Here is a 10102-nt window from a genome sequence, read left to right as displayed (position 1 = left end):
CAAGTGTATTTCTCCATGTTCACTTGCCCTCCACTCAATCCACTTGCCGTTCAAGTGTCATTCGTCATGTGTAGCTTGGCCCTCAGAGTCTGCTGTGGGCTAGCTGGACTGTCTGTGTGGTACGGGCAGTGCAGGCCAAGGACAGCTGTAGGCCTTCCAGATCAGGGGGCACCAAAGACAGCCTGGGTGGGTGAAATCCCTCCAGAACCTAGGAATACTTCACAGCTTAGGTTACATTGCATCCTGTCACTGTGGTAATTCACCACACGAAGAGACAGCACACTGATCCATGGATTATTCGTGATCCATGGATTATTCGTGCTAGCTCCTGTGGCTAAAAGACTAATATATGAGGAGCAGTTGTGCAAAGTGGCATCAGCTACCTCTCCATACTGTTACTTAGGCCTGGCTCCCCAAATACTCACCACAGCATGAATACATCTGCTGACACCCCATCACCAGCAAACACATGTACACTACTTTACAGATACACACATGTGCACTAGGATTGGCAGCTACAAGGAGAAATAAAATGTCATGCCATTTTAACAGGTTTCATTTTTGTCAAAGGGCAGTTGAAGTTTTTCATAGCATAGAGATACAATTATTTATTTATTTACTTCATTTATACCCCATCGTCCTCCCCTGAGGGGACCCAAAGCAGCTTACATATTTCTCCTCTCCTCCATTTTACCCTCACAACAACCCTGTGAGGTAGGTTAGGCTGAGAGAGAGTGACTGGTCCGAGGTCACTCAGCCAAGCTGAGGTTCGAATCTGGGTCTCCCAGATCATAGTCTGACAGTATAACTACTACACAGCACTGCCTCTCATAACCACTGGGTAAATACTATCCCATTAAGCCTCTGATATAGAAGCAGAGCATCTTTTCTCTGGGTTGCTGGGACCAACAGGAATAAAAATCTGCGTTGAAATGTTGATTTTGCATACTCCGGCCAAGTGGGTCAAAATCTGGTTAGACCTGTAAAATTCCAGCCTAGCGGCACCTGTCATTCAACAGGGTCTGCTCAGTAAGTACTCATACTAGCAAAGGCCGTCACTGGCGATGCTGTGGGCCTAAGGCAGAACAGAAGAAGGTCATCAACCTGCTGGGATGGAGAAAACTTGATTGGTTTGCTGTGGGCATCGCGGAGAAATATTGAGTGATGCCCCTGAGACTGCTGATAGGCACATTCCAATATATTGAAATGGATGGACCTCCGTCTCTCAGTGCCACAAGGTCGGAAAGAATCAGCATTTTCAAACCGTTGCAAAAGGACCCTGACTGAGGGGTGTGTGCAAATGAAGCAAGCAGAGGCGTCTGCTGAGCATCCATCAATTGAAACCCAGCCATGCATTATTCCAAACTCTCTGCTGTGGGGAGAAGGTTTCTTGCCTCCACGGCCTGGCTTATTTTCCAATTAGGCCCCCTGACCCCTTCCCTCCCCAGGCTCTAGGCCAGCTGCTTAGGAATGTGGGGCGTCTGACCAGGTTGTCACTCAGTCCCATAGGCTGGCAGCTGAGTGGAATCTGATTATAACAAGCTGTTTGCCCTCTGCTCTGTAAACCTCACCTGAAGAAGAAGTTGGGGGGAGGGAATAAATAAGGGCCGTTTGGGTCCAAAGCGTTTTGCTGACACGTCGTGTTTGCTGGAAGGAAGCCTGCAAACACACACTCTTGAAATGTACAAGTAATCAGAGTTTTCCTAACTCACGATTGGTAGTTTGTAGGCAGGCTGTGAATTCAAATGAATCCAGCAGAAGATCATTTGCAAGTCTCATGAGAATCAGAGAGTTTTGAGCTTCCTTGGTGAAGACTTGAGATTCTTTTTTTAAACCAAGCACAAACTTCATCCAGGGGCCTCTTTGTGGCTAAATATTATTTTCCCCAAGCATGCATTCAATCATTACTCACCAGGTTTCCCGTGGCATTGTGCCATCCCAGAATGAGACTCTGCCAAATATCCAACCATCTGTAGATGTTGTAGAGCAAGACTTTCCTTCTCCCCTTCCCTGCTGCAGCCCACTATGACCCCTGAAGCTTTGTTTCGGAGGTCAGTGGGGCACAGTGGGACACAGAGGGCCAGTTGGATCTCCAGTGGGAGGGGTTAATCATGGAAATTGGCACATCCTCTTCTGCAATGCTGTTCCATCAGAGGAACTGCCAGTTGAATACATGTCCCTGTACTTCATCAAGATGGGTAGCCATGTCAGTCTGTCTGTAGCAGGAGTCCAGTGGCACCTATTCGATTTATTTTTGTTACAGTCCATGACCAGAGAACAAAAGAGATAGAAAGCACAAAAGCAAGCAAAATGTAATGTACAAAATAGAACAAATCTGGACGCTAATACATAACATCAAAAACACTTACAATATTAAGAAAAGTCCACCAGGACCAATCAAAACTAAGGATGTAATAGTGCGATGCTTAAACAGAAGGCCAGTACATGCTGTCTAGCATCTAGCATTTAAATCAGGACTAACAACAGGTGTAGATAAAAATGTACACAGACCAAAACAAAGTGTGACTAAGTAATAGTATTAGATGTTGCAATCAGTTCTTCATCAGCATTGCCTGGCAAGATATGAAGAGAACGGAGTTTAATCACTTGGGAGCAAAACTTGGCTATTTGCCGAGTAATCTCTGAACTTTCATCAGACAGAAACATATTTATGCTGGCTGAATCAGAAATGTCTGTAGATCGTTCGAGTAGTGGTAGGATATACACAGTGCAGATCACAATGTATAAAAGGGACAACGAAAAAACACATGCACTGTCGTCTCTATCTTGCCACTGTTGCATGGGCAGAGTCTCTCTGCCCATGGGATCTTCCAGTATCTTCCACATCCTCCTAGATGATTTTCGATCTAGCTGGCTTAAGGCTGTCCAAGTGAGTATTGTGCAGCTTGGATTCTCTACTTCAGCTCTCCTCCAGATGGGTGGAGACCTAGCTAGACAAGCTTTGAGGCAGAGAGTTGTAGACATTGAACATCAATCTGATATTTCAAGATCGCCTAACTACATTGTCACACCTCAAAGACGTTATCTTAGATACTACTGGAATATAAAGATAACTACTGGATACTGGAATATAAAGATACTACTGGAATATAAGACTAACAAAATTTGTGGTAGGGTATGAGCCTACGTGAGTCACAATTTTTGTTAGTCTTATAGGTGCTACTGGACTCTTGCTCTCCTGTACTTTATGAAACTCTAAATGAAAACAAAAGTAATGGAGCTGGCCTTTTTTCAGTCATATGATGCTGTGGTAGACAGATGCAAAATTCCACCCATTTTATAATTGATGGAAAACTAAATGTTGCCATATGACTACAGCTTTAGGTGCCTCCATACATTTAGATTAGCCACCAGCTGGCTGGCTTGAAAGTCATGTATACTGAAGGGCTGCATCTCATGGGATTGTGAGTTTGGGAGGCAAAAAAACTAAGAGTCTGAGGTAGCTTGAAAGTTGAGATCTGTTATGATAGATGTCTTCATGGACTGGATCCTACTTCCACAGGTGCATGAAGTGTAGTCCCGATAGACGGATGGATGAACAGATATTAGTACAGAAAATCAGTGTGGTGGGATTAGAGTTTGGGACTAGGCCTCTTGAGACCTGTGTCAAAAGAAAGCTATGAAGAGCAGCTAAAAAGTCTATGGCTTTTCAGTTAAGATAATAGATGTCTAAGAGGAGATAATAAAATTATGTATTGTCGAAGGCTTTCACGGCCGGAGAACGATGGTTGTTGTGGGTTTTCCGGGCTGTATTGCCGTGGTCTTGGCATTGTAGTTCCTGACGTTTCGCCAGCAGCTGTGGCTGGCATCTTCAGAGGTGTAGCACCAAAAGACAGAGATCTCTCAGTGTCACAGTGGCTGAGAGATCTCTGTCTTTTGGTGCTACACCTCTGAAGATGCCAGCCACAGCTGCTGGCAAAACGTCAGGAACTACAATGCCAAGACCACGGCAATACAGCCCGGAAAACCCACAACAACCAATAAAATTATGAATGGATGAAGAAAGTGGATAGAAAATTCCCCCTCCCCCCTCATGATTAGAGATGGGCACAAACAGCAATACGAACAAAAAAAAAAGCCACAAACAGCCCAATCTGCAGTTCGCGAACAAGCTGTTCGTGAGGCCCCATTCTAAATGAACAGGTGATCGTTGCAAGCCTCGTTCATTGCTACTTGTCAAGCCAGACAATCTGGCACCTGCAATCAATTCCCTTGGCAACTTAGGCAAGGATTGTCTGAACTCTGAATTCCTGTTGTTGCCCTGGAAACCCCAATCTAAACACCATTTAGCTTGACAGGCAGGTCTTCCTTTCAAGTGTGGAGCTCCAAATTTGTTACAACAAGGGAGCAAAGAGCAGGGGTGAGGGGTCTCTCCACTCTGGCTTTGGAGAAGGAGAGAGAGCTGCTGTTGGCATTTTGATAGAGAGAGTGCATTGGAGCTTGAATTTTGTCTGTGGTGGGATAGAGATCTACCCCTTCATGTTCGAGGGCTGCTGCCAGGCTCTGGGGCCAAGCTATGATTTATTATTGGTACCTTTCCTGGTGCCTGCTCAGGGCAGGTTTCTGGGAGTGGTGCAGTAGGGATCTTGACTTGGATGATGGCTGGAGGAGAGCCTGCTGGCCCCCACGAACAGCCAACCACAAACATGTTCATGAACAGTGTTTGTCCTTGTTTGTGAGCCTCTGTTCGTGGATGGCAACAAACAACGAACATCATGTTCATTTTTTTCTGTTCATGCCCATCTCTACTCATCATGATAACAGAACATGTAATGCAATTGATGGTAAAAGATTCAAAAGGGACTGAAACCACAAGATGGACAAAAGTGAAACTTTTTCACTATTGCACAGGGTTGCCAGCACTTCCTTGGCAAAGGAAGGGAGATTTTGAGGGCAGTGACTGGGGAGGGGGGACTTTGGGGAGGATGTGATATCAGATCTGGGTGATGCTCTAGGAATTTCTCTTTATCTCTATGGTAAAGACCACAAAAACATGGGGGAATTCCTGTAGCATCACTATGGAGGCCATTTTCCTGTCATTTTTTTCTCCCATTCCTCAATTTTTCAAGGGTGAGGGATTGGGACCAAAGGCAGGAGATTACCCAACTTGGGTTGGTAAATGGCAAGCCTACTCCAGTGAGTAATTAAAGGGTGGAATGCCCTGCCAGTGGACATAGTGATGGCCATGAGCATAGATTACTTTAAAGATTACAGATACATGGAGGAAAGGTCCATCATCGGCTATTAGCCATGGTGGGAACTTCTGCAGCCAAACACAGCAAACGTCTGGATACCAATGACAGGAGGCAACATTAGGGTAAGGCCTTCGTCTCTATGCCCTGTTTTCTGGTCCTCCTATGGAATTGTTTGGCCACTGTGGGAAACAGGATGCCGCGCTAAGCAGACCATTGATTTGATCCAGAAGGGCTCTTCTTGCCTTCTTATCCTTATTCAACTGTCAAGCTCACCAGGTGATTTTGGGCCACACTTTCTAATTGATGTCACAGTGGAGTGACCGCATAACTTACTCTGAACTCCTTGGAGGACAGGCCGTGTAAAAATATGATAAAAGAAGGAAGGGCTAGGAAAATGATTTTACAAAGTGAGGTTGAAAGGAAAAACAATGCGAACAATAGGTGTGTCAGTTATGTGAATGAGATCCTGATTAAAGTGCAAAAGATCCCATCAGGTATTCAAATGGGTATGAACTGGCAAAGCCACAGGAATAGCATACAGGTTGTTATTATCTTACATACTTGAATACCAAAAACAAGGAACTGAGTCACCTCCCCCCTTCTTTCCACATTCTTTAATTTTCCGCATGACCCTGTACCTTGTAGAATCTTGATATATCTGAGGATGTAATTGAAAATATGAAATCTAAAGATTTTCCAGTAAACATTGACTGTATTTCTACGCACCAGTAAACTATGGACGTGCTTTGTATACAATGTATAGATCATGCGCCCATTAAAAGTTACGGTCATAATCCTCACGTGGCATAAATTGGTGTAAACCTCTGGTTCAACATAAATCAAGATGTCTTGACACCAGTGTCAGAATAAAACCGTCCTAGTTGATGTGGCTGTCGTCCTTGAAAGGAATAACATTTAACACATCACTGCCAGTCAACTCGGGATTCTGGAATCCCTTCGTTTGCAGAAGGTTATAAACCACCCATCTCACCTAAGCCCCATCCCCAAGGCCCGCTATTTATGCAAACTTCAATACCAACATCATTATCATCTAAGCACACCACAGTTTTGAAAACCAGCGAGCTTCCAAAGAGTGCCGGAAGAGATGCAGGCTGTTGACAGCTGGCCAGGAATCCAGAAGGGGAAAGCTCTCATAGTGCTGACATTTCAGACAGCTCTCCGCTGATGGCAAGTGGAGGCTTTGTGGCAGGCCAGATGCACGGATTCTGGGCAAAGACACATTTACATGGAGATTGCCAGCCCGATCCAACTCCATCACACTCTTCCCACTCAATTTAAAGGAAACACCAGAAAAGGATATAATAAATAATAACTGCACTTACATACTGCTCTTCTAGACAGATTAGTGCCCCACCCAGAGCGGTGAACAAGTTCGTGTTATTATTATCCCCACAATACAGCTGGGGAGCTGGGGCTGAGAGGAGTGGCTTACCCGAGGCCACCTACCGAGCTCATTGCTGTAGTGGGATTCGAACCAGTAGAGAGCTGATTCACAGCCGAACCACTTAACCACTGTGCTACAGTAGCTCTCCAATATATTCTGCTGTATATAGATATATGGATGAAACGGAGTCACCAATATGAATATACCATATTGGTGACTCCGTTATAAAATCCATATCCACAGTGGCCTGACAGTGGTAGGGCAGAGGACCAGGAGGTAAGTCCCTTCTCACTGGAAATAAGCCTCCCCCCCACCCCAATACTGGATTTGGCTGGCCACTTGCTTCATAAAAAACCTTAGTGATAGGAAATGAATACAGGCTTGGTTTCTTCACCAGTCTGTTGCAACAAGGGAACGTTAGCTGCTATGCAACCACTCATAGCTCCATTTGGGTCTTCAGCGACTCCCCGAAAGTTTGGGCAGCTCACTGGCGCTTTCCCTTTCGCCTGTGCAGTCAAGGAAGAGGAGGAAGTTTGAAGGGCAAGTCATCTGGTAGTGTCTGTCAGATCATTGTGCTCACTTTCTCTGGACTGCCTTCCTCCCTTTCGCAGCAGCTGTTGTTAAAAGCTTGGAGGAAGGGTCGGTGTGGTGTAGTGGTTAGATTATCAGTCTAGGATCTAGGAGAACCAGGTTCAAATCCCCCTCTGCCATGGAAGCTCGCTGGGTGACTTTGGGCCCAGTGACACACTGTCAGCCTAACCTACCTCGTGGGGTTGTTGTGGAGATAAGATACAGGAGAATTATATAAGGCACCTTGGGTCTCCACTGGGGAAAAAGGCGGAGTATAAATGAAGTAAATACATTTAAAAGGTGGGAAATCAGCATCTCAGCAAGTTGTAGTGGTGCTGGACTAGGACGTGGGAGATCGAGGTTCAAATCCCCACTCCCCCTGATGCTGGCTATGAGACTGGCTACGGATGGGCGCTAAGGGGGAAGGCTGGTCTTCATCGCAGGGGCTTGTTGGGGAAGCACAAAGAGGAGGGCACCAGGTTCCTTGCTGCTAGACAGAGCTGGTGGTGTGGAGGCAACAAGCACGGCTACACGTGTCCGCTGCTGCAGACTTCAAAATGTACATGACGTATCAAAAGACTAATCCAGGCTGCAACCTGATCATTAGCAAAAACAAAGGCTCTGGGGAAGACTGTAAAAGACCGTTGCAGAGAGGGTCTCCCCAATCACATAAACTGTATACAATATCCAATAGTATCTGTTTACTGTTAAATCACCCTTCTAACCTCATATGTAAATCACTGCCACTTACAAAAATTATTTTTATCTATCACAGTGAACACTTTAACCAATATACAGTCAACTTTAAATGAACATAGAACTACATGTGGAAATGCATATATACAAATCAATACAAAACAATGTCTCTCTGTCTATATCCACCAGTAGCCCATTAAATGTCCTCCGCTTTAGGTGGGGAAGATGTAATGATAGTGCTGTTGTGCTGTGCAAATCCACGTCCTTTCAACTACAAGCTGGAATATGCGAAGGGATCCCTTAGCCTCCACAAGGTTGACGCGTTCCAAGTTGCAATCTCTCCCCTGGAGTAACACGGAGGACAGTGTTCCCAATTCGCCCGACAAAACGCTAGCAATTTTTGTTCCACGTGGTAAAGCTTTCTTGGGCTTTGCTGTTATACAAATAAATACATAAACTTTTACAGGTACACAACAGCACTTTCATTACATCTTCCACCTGAAGAAGGACCTTCCCCCTATATTTTGGACGTTTACTATCAGATTGGAACATTCTTTGGAGCTGCGGACATTTAATGGGCTACTGGTGGATGTAGACAAGAGAGACATTGTTCTACGTTCTACGTTCTACGTTCATTTAAAGTTGACTGTATATTGGTTAAAGTGTTCACTGTGATAGATAAAAATAATTTTTGTAAGTGGCAGTGATTTACATATGAGGTTAGAAGGGTGATTTAACAGTAAACAGATACTATTGGATATTGTATACAGTTTATTTAATTGGGGAGACCCTCTCTGCAACCTGAGCATGCCAGGATGGCCTAGCTGGCCCAGCCTTGCTTTTGCCTAATGGCTAGCCTAGGTGAGGATGATAGCATGAAGACAGCCTCAGCCTGTTCACTGATGTCACCACGCGAATGGCAAATATTATCTGGGAATGCGAACATTCAGGACATACTTTCAATTCCATTTTTACTGGGGAGCAGCCCAAATAATCCAGACTAGCCCAAAGTCATCAGATCTTAGAACGTAAGCACAGTTGGCCATAGTTATTAGTACTTAGGTAGGAGACCACTGGTTGCTATTCAGAGGCAGGCAATGGCAAAGCACCGGGGAGGGGGGGGCAGTACCATAAATTGGTTGCAAGTTGACAGCATTTAATTACAATATTTGCCATGTAGAGATTTTGTGCTCTAGGAAGCAGCATTTGATAAGATCTGTATGCTGCACTTTTCTAAATTCTCTTAGTCTATTTATTTGATAGTCTCCAGCAGTGACACAGCAGAATTTAGCAAAATGTGAAGCTAACTTCATTCGAGCAAACCCAGCAAATTTCCAATTATGATTTGGGAATCAGATTTTTAACATCAAAATTCAAATTATGAATGCTGGAGAACAACAGAATTTCAACCTTTTGAAAAAATCATGTTCCTATTCTACCACTGTTTCACCAAACTCTTTCTTGAACCAGTCAGATCTCACCTACCCCCTCACCAGTCAGCACTTTTCCATTCTCTCTCCCAATATAGATGGTAAGTCTCTTAAGCAAGGTTCTATTCCATTCTCACCACTGGAAAAGCTGACTGACTTGGAGTCATGGTCCTCTAAGCAAAACAAGGGGGCTAGCTTACATATGAAGGCTAAATAGCAAAGGGTCCAGTAGCACCTTTAAGACTAACAAACTTTCTTGTGACATAAGCTTTCGAGAGCCACAGCTCTCTTCGTCAGATGCATCAGCTCTCTTCATCAGGTGCTACTGGACTCTTGGCTATTTTGCTACTGCAGACTAACACGGCTAACTCCTCTAGATCTATGTCAAGGCCACGTGACTAACTGTAGAGCCACACTGCTGAAACAGAAAAGGAGCTGCCCCACCAGAGACCTATAACAAGGAACATACAACTAACATCCAGCCTTGCCCAGCAGTTGTCGAAAATCCTTATAGCACATCCTGTAGTCCCACTCCTTCTGGTGTTGAGTAGGAGCTCTGATCGAAGTAACACCAAAGTCATGGTGTTACTTCTTCTTCATGGTCAGGGGTTGTGGAAGGAAGGCTTGTGGTGCAAGATGACAGTCCATCCTTGAACACTTCCTAGCTGAGTTCACCACTACCTTTCTTTGTAGGGCTGGGAGCGGGATCATGGAGAGTTCCTGTATTATTGGCTGTGTATCTGGATCTCTGGGTTCTGAAGTGTCCAAGAGCAAGGCGTCCTCCG

This window comes from Eublepharis macularius, chromosome 13 (assembly GCF_028583425.1).
Source record: "Eublepharis macularius isolate TG4126 chromosome 13, MPM_Emac_v1.0, whole genome shotgun sequence".
Taxonomy (NCBI): domain Eukaryota; kingdom Metazoa; phylum Chordata; class Lepidosauria; order Squamata; family Eublepharidae; genus Eublepharis; species Eublepharis macularius.
The sequence above is the reverse complement of the archived record's forward strand: the minus strand, read 5'-3'. Positions refer to the sequence as shown.